Source organism: Salvelinus fontinalis, chromosome 4 (assembly GCF_029448725.1).
Source record: "Salvelinus fontinalis isolate EN_2023a chromosome 4, ASM2944872v1, whole genome shotgun sequence".
NCBI lineage: Eukaryota > Metazoa > Chordata > Actinopteri > Salmoniformes > Salmonidae > Salvelinus > Salvelinus fontinalis.
Genome location: NC_074668.1, coordinates 17,420,221 through 17,432,015, shown reverse-complemented (window position 1 = coordinate 17,432,015; position 11,795 = coordinate 17,420,221). Strand labels below are relative to the sequence as shown.

The 11,795-nt window shown below is 40.4% G+C and overlaps 1 protein-coding gene across 1 annotated transcript in view; it reads left to right on the top strand.

Moving 5' to 3' along the window:
- Nucleotides 1–8,796: 8,796 nt before the first annotated feature.
- Nucleotides 8,797–11,795, top strand: part of cep78 (centrosomal protein 78) — a 28,269-nt gene continuing 25,270 nt past the window's right edge. Inside the window, exon 1 of the mRNA XM_055918988.1 lies at nucleotides 8,797–8,900. The gene's annotated coding sequence lies outside the window, so the exon portion shown is untranslated. The remainder of the gene's footprint in view (nucleotides 8,901–11,795) is intronic.

The following is an 11,795-nucleotide window of genomic DNA, read 5'->3' as shown; positions in this document are numbered from 1 at the left end:
GGTTTGTCTCCACTTTGCTGCTATAACAGCCTCCACTCTTCTGGGAAGGCTTTCCAATAGATGTTAGAACATTGTTGCGGGGACTTGCTTCCATTCAGCCACAAGAGCATTAGTGAGGTCGGACACTGATGTAGGGCGATTAGGCCTGGCTCGCAGTCGGCGTTCCAATTCATCCCAAAGGTGTTCGATGGAGTTGAGGTCAGGGCTCTGTGCAGGTCAGTCAAGTTCTTCCACACAGATCTCGACAAACCATTAATGTATGGACCTCGCTTTGTGCACGGGGGTAATTGTCATGCTGAAACAGGAAAGAGCCTTTTGCAAACTGTTGTCAGAAAGAGGGAAACAGAATCGTCTAGAATGTAATTGTATGCTGTAGTGTTAAGATTTCCCTTCACTGGAACTAAGGGGCCTAGCCCAAACAATGAAAAACAGCCCCAAAACATTATTGCTCCTCCACCAAACTTTACAGTTGGCACTATGCATTCAGGCAGGTAGCCTTCTCCTGGCATCCGCCAAATACAGATTAGTCCTTCAGACTGCCAGATGGTGAAAAGGGGCACAGATCGAGAGGGCAGCCGAGGTTCTAGCCCCTAGGCAACTTTGCAGTATTTCGTTTTTTTTACGTGTTATTTCTTACTTTATTAGGGCAGAATTGTTTTGGTGTTATTACACACAGCCGGCATTACCAGCATTACAACCAGAAATACGACTTTCCCGAATCGGAACCTTTGTTCGTACCCCGCAGGGCAATTGAACTGATTCGCCGGTTTAAGAGGTACAAGGAGTGGACTTCTAGTCCAACTCAGGAGGCATGCACACCACCCACCGCTTCCAAGTATATTACTCGCTAAAGTTCAGTCTCTGGATAATAAAGTTGACAATCTGATTACTATTCATGGTGTGATTGTGATAACATACAGGAACTCAAGTCCTTTTGTTCACCCAACCTAGAATACCTCACAATCACATGCCGACCGTATTACCTCCCAAGAGAATTATCTTTGGTTATAGTCACAGCTGTGTATATTCCCCATCAAGCCGATACCACGACAGCCCTCAAAGAACTTCACTGGACTTTATGCAAACTGGAAACCACATATCCTGAGGCTGCATTTATTGTAGGTTGGGATTTTATGCAAATTTGAGGAAAACGCTACCGAAGTTCTATCAACATATCAAGAAAATAACATTTTATTTGTCACATACACATGGTTAGCAGATGTTATTGCGAGTGTAGTGAAATGCTTGTGCTTCTAGTTCCGACAGTGCAGCAACATCTAACAATTCCCCAACAGCTACCTAATACACACAAAAATAAGTAAAGGAATGGAATAAGAATATATACATATAAATATATGTATATGGCAGAGCGGCATAGGGCGGCATAGGCAAGATGCAATAGATGGTATAAAATACAGTATATACATATGAGATGAGTAATGCAAGATATGTAAACCTTATTAAAGTGGCATTATTAAAGTGACTAGTGATCCATTTATTAAAGTAGCCAATGATTTCAAGTCTGTATGTAGGCAACAGCCTCTGTGTTAGTGATGACTGTTTAACAGTCTGATGGCCTTGAGATAGAACTGTTTTTCAGTCTCTCGGTCCCAGCTTTGATACACTTGTACTGACCTCGCCTTTTGGATGGTAGCGGGGTGAACAGTCAGTGGCTCGAGTGGTTGTTGTCCTTGATGATCCTTTTGGCCTTCCTGTGACATCGGGTGTTGTAGGTGTCCTGGAGGGCAGGTAGTTTGCTTCCGGTGATGCGTTGTGCAGACCGCATCATCCTCTGGAGAGCCTTGCAGTTGTGGGCGGTGCTGTACCAGCAACTGCGACAAGCAACTAGCAGCCCATTAGGATATTCTCAATTGTGCATCTGTAAAAGTTTGTGAGGGTTTTAGGTGCCAAGCCAAATTTCTTCAGTTTCCTGAGGTTGAAGAGGCGCTGTTGCGCCTTCTTCACCACACTGTGTGGGTGGACCATTTCAGTTTGTCCGTGATGTGAATGCTGAGGAACTTAAAACTTTACACCTTCTCCATATTGACTGCAGTACTCGCTCTGCTAAAACACTTGACCACTGCTTCTCCAACTTCCGGGATGCCTACAAGGCCCTCCTCCGGCCTCCCTTTGGCAAATCTGATCACGACTCCATTTTTCTCCTCCCTTCCTATAGGCAGAAACTCAAACAGGAAGTGCCCGTGCTATGGACTATTCAACACTGGTTTGACCAATTGGATTCCACGCTTCAAGATTGTTTTGATCATGCTAGGATATATTCCATGTAGCCTCTGAGAATAACATTGATGAATATACTGATACGGTGACTGAGTTTATCAGGAATAGGAGATGTTGTACCCACTGTGACTATTATAACCTACGATAACCAGAAACCGTAGATAGATGGCAGCATTCGTGCAAAACTGAAAGCGCAAACCATCACATTTAACCGAGGCGAGGTGACGGAATATGTCAGAATACAAACAGTGTAGTTATTCCCTCCATAAGGCGATCAAACAGGCAAAACATCAGTATAGAGACAAAGTGGAGTCGCAATTCAACAAGACGTATGTGGCAGGGTCGACAGACAATCACGGACTACAAAAGGAAAACCAGCCTCACGGACACTGACGGCTTGCTTCCAGACAAACTAAAACCTTCTTTGCCCGCTTTGAGGATAACACAGTGCCACCGATGAGGCCCGCTACCAAGGACTGTGGGCTCTCCTTCTCCGTAGCCAACATGAGTAAGACATTTAAGTGTGTTAACCCTCGCAAGGCTGCCAGGCCAGATGGCATCCCTAGCCTCGTCCTCAGAGCATGCGCAGACCAGCTGGCTGGTGTGTTTACGGACATATTCAATCTCTCCCTATCCCAGTCTGCTGTCCCCACATGTCCACCATTGTTTCTGTACCCAATAAGTAAAGGTAACTGAGCTAAATGACTATCGCCCCGTAGCACTCACTTCTGTCATGTTGAAGTGCTTTGAGAGACTAGTCAAGGATCATATCACCTCTACCTTACCTGACACCCTAGACCTACTTCAATTTGCTTACCGCCCCAATAGATCCACAGACGATGCAATCGCCATCGCACTGCACACTGCCCTATCCCATCTACACAAGAGGAATATCTATGTAAGAATGCTGTTCATTGACGATAGCTCAGCATTCAACACCATAGTACCCTCTAAGCTCATCATTAAGCTTGAGGCCCTGAGTCTGAACCCCGCCCTGTGCAACTGGGTCCTGGACTTCCGGACGGGCCGCCCCCCAGGTGGTAAAGGTAGGAAACAACACCTCCACTTTGCTGATCCTCAACACAGGGGCCCCACAAGGGTGCATGCTCAGCCCCCTCCTGTACTCCCTGTTAACCCATGACTGCGTGGCCACGCACGCCTCCAACTCAATCATCAAGTTTGCAGACGACACAACAGTAGTAGGCTTGATTACCAACCAGGACGAAACAGTCTACAGGGAGGAGGTGAGGGCTCTGGGAGAGTGGTGCCAGAAAAATAAGCTCTCACTCAACGTCAACAAAACTAAGGAGATGATTGTGGACTTCAGGAAACAGAGGGAGTACCCCCCTATCCACATCAACGTGGCCACAGTTAGAAGGTGTAAAGCTTCAAGTTCGTCGGCGTACACATCACTGACAAACTGAAATGGTCCACCCACACAAACAGTGTGGTGAAGAAGGTTGATTTGAAGCGTGATTCATCATTCCAGAGAACTTGTTTCCACTGCTCCAGAGTCCAATAGCGGCTTGTGTGCAGCTGCTCTGCCATGGAAAACAATTTCATGAAGCTCCCAACGAACAGTTCTTGTGCTGACGTTGCTTCCAGAGGCAGTTTGGAATTTGGTCGTGAGTGTTGCAACCGAGGACAGACGACTGTAACGTGCTGAACACTTCGCGGCTGAGCCGTTGTTGCTGCTAGACATTTCCACTTCACAATAACAGCAGTTACAGTTGACCAGGGTAGCTCTAACAGTGCAGAAATATGACAAACTGACTTATTGGAATGGTGGCACCATATGACGGTGACACATTGAAAGTAACTGAGCTCTTCAATAAGGCCATTCTACTGCCAATATTTGTCTATAGAGATTGCATGGCTGTGTGCTCGATTTTATACACCTGTCAGCAATGGGTGTGGCTGAAATAGCTGAATCCACTAACTTGAAGGGAAAAAGTATGTCCACATACTTTTGTATATACAGAGCATTCGGAAAGAATTCAGACACCTTGACTTTTTCCACGTTTTGTTAATTTACAGCCTTATTCTAAAATGAATTAAAAACATTATTTCCTCGTCAATCTACACACAATAACCCACGATGACAAACTGAAAACAGTTTAAAAAAAAATTATTTTGCATATAGATTATGCATATAGATGCATACAGAAATAGATTATTTACATACAATACCAGTCAAAAGTTTGGACACACCTACTAATTCAAGGGTTTTTCTTTATTTTACTATTTTCTATATTGTAGAATAATCATGTAGTAACCAAAAAAGTGTTAAACAATTCAAAATATATTTTATATTTGAGATTCTTCAAGGTAGCCACCCTTTGCCTTGATGACAGCTTTGCACACTTGGCATGGTAGATTGATGAGGGGGAAAAAACAATTCATTTTAGAATATGCTGTAACGTAACAAAATGTGGAACTAGTCAAGGGGTCTGAACTCTTTCCAAATTCACTGTATAGTGTACATTTGCATGATGGTAGCTACTCAAATCATAGGGCGTTGCTGTGCTTCCTGTCTGGGGTAATTGACAGGATACTGCACTTCCCTAATTTCCTAAAGTACTTCTAATATGCAAATTCTAATTAAATGAGTAGCGAAGGCAGCTTATAACCGTTTGAATTCAATCTTAAAAGAGCTTCACTGGTCCATGCTTTGGTCTAGCCCCCATTCCCGAAATATGATACAGGTTGGAATGCGCTTCTGTACCAGCACTGAAAAACAAATTATTTCTGCATGCATGTAATAATGTTTAATTGGCATAGTCATGATATTAATAGCTACATTGAGTGAAAGTTAATGGAACTAGTTATTGATGACCTCATTGATGTTTCCTTTGGTTTGGTCATGTTTGTTACTGTGTTGGAATTTTCCATGACAAGTCTGCTCCAAAATATAGTAGGCATACAGAACAAATCATTTTACATGTAGAATTATCACCCTAGATTTCAAATTTTACCAGGAAAAAAAATGGTTACTAAGCAAATACAAAGATTTTGGGTTATCATCCTTTTAAGAATGTGCACAGATTTTGTTAATAGTTATTTACTTTACCACATTTCCCCTGTCTTGAACACAGGTCAGATTAATACCATCTCCCCTGTGTTTTAGATTGTGTTATATTATGAACAGGAAAAGGCCTGCTCCTTCCGAGGTTGGGCGTTCTGTGACATTTGACAAAGTGCCATACACTTGTTTGTTTAATTGAACTACAGTGAGGCAAAAAAGTATTTAGTTAGCCACCAATTGTGCAAGTTCTCCCACTTAAAAAGATGAGAGGCCTATAATTTTCATCATAGGTACACTTCAACTATGACAGACAAAATGAGAAAAAAAATCCAGAAAATCACATTGTAGGATTTTTAATGAATTTATTTGCAAATTATGGAGGAAAATAAAATTTGGTCAATAACAAAAGTTTATCTCAATACTTTGTTATATACCCTTTGTTGGCAATGACAGAGGTCAAACGTTTTCTGTAAGTCTTCACAAGGTTTTCACACTCTTGCTGGTATTTTGGCCCATTCCTCCAAGCAGATCTCCTCTAGAGCAGTGATGTTTTGGGGCTGTTACTGGGCAACACGGACTTTAAACTCCCTCCAAAGATTTTCCATGGGGTTGAGATCTGGAGACTGGCTAGGCCACTCCAGGACCTTGAAATGCTTCTTACGAAGCCACTCCTTCGTTGCCTGGGCGGTGTGTTTGGGATCATTGTCATGCTGAAAGACCCAGCCACGTTTCCTCTTCAATGCCCTTGCTGATGGAAGGAGGTTTTCACTCAAAATGTCACGATACATGGCCCCATTCATTCTTTCCTTTACACGGATCAGTCGTCCTGGTCCTTTTGCAGAAAAACAGCCCCAAAGCATGATGTTTCCACCCCCATGCTTCACAGTAGGTATGGTGTTCTTTGGATGCAACTCAGCATTCTTTGCCCTCCAAACACGACGAGTTGAGTTAACAAAAAGTTCTATTTTGGTTTCATCTGACCATATGACATTCTCCCAATCTTCTTCTGGATCATCCAAATGCTCTCTAGCAAACTTCAGACGGGCCTGGACATGTACTGGCTTAAGAAGGGGGACACGTCTGGCACTGCAGGATTTGAGTCCCTGGCGGCGTAGTGTGTTACTGATGGTAGGCTTTGTTACTTTGGTCCCAGCTCTCTGCAGGTCATTCACTAGGTCCCCCCGTGTGGTTCTGGGATTTTTGCTCACCGTTCTTGTGATAATTTTGACCCCACGGGGTGAGATCTTGCGTGGAGCCCCAGATCGAGGGAGATTATCAGTGGTCTTGTATGTCTTCCATTTCCTAATAATTGCTCCCACAGTTGATTTCTTCAAACCAAGCTGCTTACCTATTGCAGATTCAGTCTTCCCAGCCTGGTGCAGGGCTACAATTTTGTTTCTGGTGTCCTTTGACAGCTCTTTGGTCTTGGCCATAGTGGAGTTTGGAGTGTGACTGTTTGAGGTTGTGGACAGGTGTCTTTTATACTGATAACAAGTTCAAACAGGTGCCATTAATACAGGTAACGAGTGGAGGACAGAGGAGCCTCTTAAAGAAGAAGTTACAGGTCTGTGAGAGCCAGAAATCTTGCTTGTTTGTAGGTGACCAAATACTTATTTTCCACCATTATTTGCAAATAAATTCATAAAAAATCCTACAATGTGATTTTCTGGATTTTTCTTTCTCATTTTGTCTGTCATAGTTGAAGTGTACCTATGATGAAAATTACAGGCCTCTCTCATCTTTTTAAGTGGGAGAACTTGCACAATTGGTGGCTGACTAAATACTTTTTTGCCCCACTGCACATACCAACTGAATGATATTTTACACTAATTCAAGGGTAATCTAGTGCTTAAATGGCTAAATATCTGTGTCCAGTGGCCTCCAGCAAGGGACTAAAACCTATTATTGAGCCTTGCAACTAGGCTCATGTTTATTCTGCCCCTGAACAAGGCAGTTAACCCACTGTTCCTAGGCCGTCATTGAAAATAAGAATTTGTTCTTAACTGACTTGCCTAGTTAAATAAAGGTAAAAAAAAAATAAAAATTCAAGCCCTGTGGCTCTTGTCTTAAGTAGAATAATGGTTATGAATTTCAACAAGGAGAGGAACATCACATTTCAAAGGTACGAGGCTTTCAGTTCCTGAAAGACAAAATGACATTTCAGAGAATCATACACCATAACATTCAACAGATGATTATTCTTTCACATCTAGTCTTGGAAAAGTACATAAAAAAATATTTTCTAGTATCATCACGTGCTGACTATAGAGACCCAAAACCTCAAAATACGTCCATAAAGATTCCTTCAAACCCTCCAGTACAGTTGACAAGATCACCTAATTAATTTCATGAGTAATTCATTACACAACAGGCATTTTTTAAAATGTGATTTTCCTCAAATTCATGACTTTCTTGATCTCATTAGTCATTTAAATAAAAATATAGCATTTTTTAATAATTGATATAACAATATAACATTTATAATTCATAAGATTTATTTCATGCAAGTCATTCAAAATTAATAGGTAATCTTAAATTCATATGAAGTATAGAGTATATACACTTCTTTGGAAACTAGAGGTGCTCCTGAGTAGAATGGACAGTATGTCCAATATGAAAAATGTACTGAACATCGTGCAATACGAGTGGGCTAATTAACAATGGGATTTAAAAGTGTCTTCTAACATGTAGCATTACAATATTATTATTCATATTGTTATTACTATTATTATTAATAGTAGCATAAATCATGTTTTGTTATTTGTATTACTGTCATTACCACAAATATCAACACAACAGGCAAAATTTTAAATATTTGACTGAGTTAAAGTTCATAGAAGAAAATCAGTCAATTTAAATAAATTATGGCCTAATATATGGATTTCACATGACAATGAAAATGCAATTACCTGGCAACAGTTCTGTTGGACATTCCTGCAGTCCGAATGTCAATTGCGCACACTCAAAACTTGAGAAATTTGTGGCATTGTGTTGTGTGACAAAACTGCACATTTTAGAGTGGCCTTTTATTGCCTCCAGCACAAGGTGCACCTGTGTAATGATTATGCTGTTTAAACAGCTTCTTGATATGTCACCTCTGTCAGGTGGATGGATTATCTTGGCAAAGGAGAAATGCTCACTATCAGGGATGTAAACTAATTTGTGCACAAAAGTTGAGAGAAATAAGCTTTTTGTGCATATGGAACATTTCTGGGATCTTTTATTTCAGCTCATGAAACATGGGACCAACACTGTACATGTTCTGTTTATGTTTTTCAGTATAGTAATCATTACTTTTAATGCTGTTAACAATAATGTCAATGTTATAATATCATTTGTGCTATAAAGCGATTAAATGTATTCATTTTTTCATATTGTTAAACAACATTCTAAGTCTGCTAACATTTCTTCATAAAATGTTACGAATATCGACCATTTGTATTATTTTTTACCATCCTCTTTGTGGGACTTTTATTTCGAAAGAAAATCTCCGAGGTCACGGGTTTATTCTTGCTATGTCTTGCTTATAGCTTATAGCTGTTATTCTTGCTGGCGGAACAGAGGTGGGTTTGCACAGTTTTGACTGTTGGCGCGGTTAGGAAACCAAGGAAACAATAACTCCTAGAGAAACTGACAGGTGAGCTGTTGCATGTTGTGTATCTTGGTAGCTAGCTTTACAATCATAAGACATTACAACAATTGAAAGTGAATGTATGTTTATTAATGATAGCTTGTGGTTTAACTGGGGCCACAGCTGGCTAACTGTTCACTATTTACTCTGCAGCTAACTAACGTTAGCTAGCATTAGCAAGCTGTCATGGCTAGCGACTAGTAGGAACGTTGGATGGCATCTCATCTGAAACTTATACCTAAATGCTATCAGTGTTTTAACGTTAACGTAGGCAGCTATATTTTAATTGTTTTACTAACTAGCTAAATAGTTATTATTAGCCAGTTAGCCCACTCGCAAGTTAATTAGCTATAGCTACATCAACAACATAAAAAAAAGTCACAATACAAGTCCCCAGGTTATAGTAGAAAGGTGCCAATAACCTGTATTCATGATATGAAACATAATTGTCTACACATTAGCAATGATATATATTTGTTCATATTTAAGCGACATTCGCATTACATTTGTGTTTTTAAACATGTTCAAAGGTCAATTAAATGCCCCCAATGCGAATCACTGTATATGGAATACCTATTGGTTTATAGAGCAAAAACTATTCTGGGTGCTGATGTAAAAGTGTGGGGAGTACTCAGTAGGGTCTGTAGAATCTATATACGTTGTAATTTCATGGGGTTCTGAATAATACAGATTGTTGCTGGACTTTTACTGTGGTCAAACAGCTTAAAACAGGGTGCCTGAACACTATACGGTACAAATATAGCACTGAAGGAAAAACAATAGATTGTGTGTACATGAAATGACACCCTATATAGATTCTGGAAGAGATAGAGACTGCACACTGTAGAAAAAAGGAATAAATTAAAAAATGAGGCTTGAATGCAAAATAAAGATGTTTATTAAAATATCATGGTTCCCAAAAAATCACAGTGCAAGAGTGCATAAATGAAAACAAAACACAAACGTTTCACCGTCATGCCATCATCGTTGGCGCACACACATGCTTTCTATTTCAAGGATAAATGCATATGTCATTTGATCAAGCAAGAAAACACATCTGAAAATCTATGAATTAGCACCTAGTACAATAGAATGCATGATCTAGATTAAATACAAAAGCAGACAGTGAAATATTATATAATTTAACCATATATAGATGCCCCATGAAATGACACCATATATAGATTCTACAGACCCTACTGATTACTCCCCACCCCACTTTTATATTGGCACAAATTATATATTTTTCTCTCTAAGCCAGTATGCAATGCCTATACAGTGATTTGCATTGTGGCCATTGTAATGGGCGTAGTCAAAGGCCAGCAACACTCTATTAATCAGAGCCCCATGAAATGACACCATATATAGATTGTACAAACCCTACTAAGTACTCCCCACCTACTTTGACATCGGCACAAATAAAATAAAAAAATTCTGTACAGTGCTATATTTGTACAGTATTGTGTCCAGGCAACCCATTTTTAAGCTGTTTGGCCACAGTAAAAGTCTAGCAACACTTTCTAACTCATCTGATTTGTTTTCTACTGACTAGTGAGTAGACTGGACTCTGGTTTTATGGATACACAATCGATTGTTTTTCCTTTACAGTGCAATTTGTTTGTGCAACACAACAAAAATAATGTGACTTCTTAAACATTACATTTCAAAATTGTATCCTTGAACAATAGCACTGGTAAATAAACAATAATATACAATCAAAATAATAATTTATGGGCCTCCCGGGTGGCGCAGTGGTCTAGAGCACTGCATCGCAGTGCTAACTGCGCCACCAGAGTCTCTGGGTTCGCCCCCAGGCTCTGTCGCAGCCGGCCGCGACCGGGAGGTCCGTGGGGCGACGCACAATTGGGCTAGCGTCGTCCGGGTAAGGGAGGGTTTGGCCGGTAGGGATTTCCTTGTCTCATCGCGCTCCAGCGACTCCTGTGGCGGGCTGGGCGCAGTGCGTGCTAGCCAAGGGGGCCAGGTGCACGGTGTTTCCTCCGACACATTGGTGCGGCTGGCTTCCGGGTTGGAGGCGCGCTGTGTTAAAGAAGCAGTGCGGCTTGGTTGGGTTGTGCTTCGGAGGACGCATGACTTTCGACCTTCGTCTCTCCCGAGCCCGTACGGGAGTTGTAGCGATGAGACAAGATAGTAATTACTAGCGATTGGATACCACGAAAATTGGGGAGAAAAAGGGGATAAAATTTAAAAAAAAAAAAAAAAAAAAAGATATTTTTTAAACATTTAATTGTATTTTTTTTTACCAGTAGGCTGTTAATGTTCATGACATTAGTTTACTTAAGCACCAACCATTTCTTAATGTGCTCCACCTTATAATATTCTTTATCTTTATAAAGTTGTTAAATAAAGTAGGAATTCTCTTTTAGTTTTTAGTGCTACTAAAATGTCCTTACAAGCCAGAATGTTGAATAAAATTAAATGTAAACTTACTCTTCCGGTTCTCTGTGTGGGTTGTCCTTCAACTGCTCAAAATTTTATACAAAATATCCACAGAAAAGTATTGTTTACCCAATGTTTTTTAGAGAGCTGGTATATGGTTCAGTTCATTTTATATTGTATATTCGGGTCTTTCTCATCAATAGCTATTGAACCAAGCATTCCATGACAATGAAAATTGTATATTCTCAATCAAGGGGAGGATGGAGAATAATCCACACTTTTTTTTTGAAGATTGAAATCTGAAAAATACATTGAAATATATAAATTCACAGTGTCAATTGTTATCCACCCTCCCCTGATTCAGAATATAAAATGTTAATTATCATGGCTAGCATAATATTGGACTAAAGAAACTTAACATTACTCATTAGTCCAAGGACCTTACATGTTCTGTTTTAAAGGGCGAATTGGCTCTGGAAGCCAAAACAGCCAACTACTCCACCT